Here is a 2,358-nt window from a genome sequence, read left to right on the forward strand (position 1 = left end):
CCTTATTCATCTATAGAACAGCTCAGAAGACTTGGTGCCGATCCATCAATGAAGAACACGAGGATCTCGAAGACTTAGTCAACTAGCGTGATGTTGTCAATGGTGCCCACAAGAAGAGTAGTAGTCTTTATTTTGTACATTTGATGTAATAAAGTCTCATGAAGACTTTTGCTTGTAATTGCTTATTCATTAATAAAAAAGTTGAAACGTTCATTCATTCCTCCTTTTCTATTTGACGCTTTATGATAAAACATTAGTCTTTAGTCCATAAACAAACTTAACAACTTACGAAGAGACAAATGTAGAATTGCATGAACAAACTCTTCGTAGTTTGCTTAAAACGATATATTCGCAATCTAAGGGTCAAAGGACTATTGACCTCAGTACGATTGTTAGGAGAATCTATGATGTCTGGTTATGGGGCATTGAGAGTTGGAGACTCTATAGTTCTTCTAGGTATCTTCCGAAGGTACTGAATTGACCAGTGCACTTCTAGAGACAAGATAAGAACAAACCATTTAACCTCTTATGTCTCGAAGTCACTACATATGAATTGCATTGTGCTTACCTCAATCCTGAAATGAGACATGCCATTTTATAGCTTAGGTATTCTCATTTGAGAAAGTCAGAGTTCGGACTCACTATGTGATTCCGAACATGAGCTATTGGTGAAGTACTAAGGTATGAAGATGTCATGAGTAACTTTGTGAAGTTCTCATAAATATGGAATTCATGTATAAGATTGCTGAAATGCAATGTATATCACCTCATGCTTTGTTCCTTGGAATGTGAAAAATGAACTGGCCAGTGTCCAAATTGAGTCCTGACTCTTTTGGATGAAACAATGTGACTTGTTAGCTCCTCGTCAATACATTGTTTCTAACTTATTCATAAGCCACAAAGGAGTTGAGGGAATAACAGCTAGAAGCGTAAAATGGTAATTTTGTAAATCCCGACTAGCTGATGATATTCATGAAGGGTAAACATTGATAATATTCTGTGGATCCACTCATTATAATTAGGCTGAATTCTTGAGTAAAAAATAAATTTATTTGAACCGAGAGATTTTCAGTGTTAACTCTTTAGTGGAGTCAGTTGGCATTAAGCTAAACTTGGAAAAAGTTTGTGAACTTTTGAGTCCAAGTATTTAGCTCAAGCTTTGTTCATTTGGATCCATGAGGTCACTATCACGAATCACATCGAGTAGGAATAGTTAAACTAGAAGCTAAGTCAAAACAAGAACGAGACAAATTTCGCGAAAAGTGTCAAAATGGTATTTTTGTCTTTTTGGACAAAGGATGAAATGAATGTCAATAAATTTTTTGACAAGGCAATTTGATGACTTAATATCACTCGGCCAAGTTAGTTTAATTGGGCCTTGTGAATTAATTTCATTTCATAAGAATTTTATTGAAAATTCTTAATGGGCCTTTCTCATGTTGTCATGAACAAATGAAGAAGCTTCTAGAAGCTCCTTCTAGAGAAGCCTTGGGTGCCCAACATACCCAAAGAAAGAGAGAATATTTTGTGCATAAATGTATCAAGATACTTGCCAAAAGATCAAGAGGAAACAAATTTCATATGCATGGCATAAGGGAAATTCGGCCAAGTAAGGAAGGGAACAATAGAGGAAACAAATCCAAAGGCTTCTAGAAGCATGTTTGGCCGTGTGACTCTAAGGGAAGGAGAGCAATATTTGCTCATGAATATGTGATATTCAATGAAAGAGGAAACTACCTTATTGAAGGTAAAACCTCCCCTATAAATAGAGGTCTCATTCCCTTCATTTCATTCATCCAAAGTTTAAGAGATCGAGAGACTCTCTCTCTAGAACATTGGCCGAAATCCTCTCTCTCTCTCAAGTTATTTTTGTTTTTGTTTTGGCACCTAGGTCCTCATTTGACCTAGTGATTTTAGCTCTTCGACTTTGAGACTTGTTCTCGAATCGTCGTGTTTAAAAGTGCCCACTCACTAATTCCTTTTCTCTCGAGTGATTTAGTGATAGAAATTTTCGTGGTTGCTCGAGTTGCCGAGGAAGGAAGAGAGACGTGCTGCGAGGGGAGACGAACGTTGCAACCTTTTCCAAAAGCTTCTCAACGTTCAAGCTTCTTAAAAGGTTAGTAATCTTTAAAGCTCATATTAGTTTTATTTACATGTGCTTGCTCTTTGTCTAGGTTAGTAAAAACGTTTTACTTATCAAAAGAAAATTTTAAAATTCCGCCGCTTACCGAAGCGTTAAACTTTTTCTTATACCCTAGATCAATTTCAACAAATGGTATCAGAGCTATGGTCAAAGATATGCATGTACATGTATTTAAAATTAGAGTTATGCTATTTGTCCCGATTCACGAGTGGGAA

The sequence above is a fragment of the Urtica dioica genome, chromosome 4, assembly GCF_054948205.1.
Source record: "Urtica dioica subsp. dioica isolate 48M chromosome 4, U.dioica_male_clone48M_v1_H2, whole genome shotgun sequence".
Taxonomy (NCBI): Eukaryota; Viridiplantae; Streptophyta; class Magnoliopsida; order Rosales; family Urticaceae; genus Urtica; species Urtica dioica.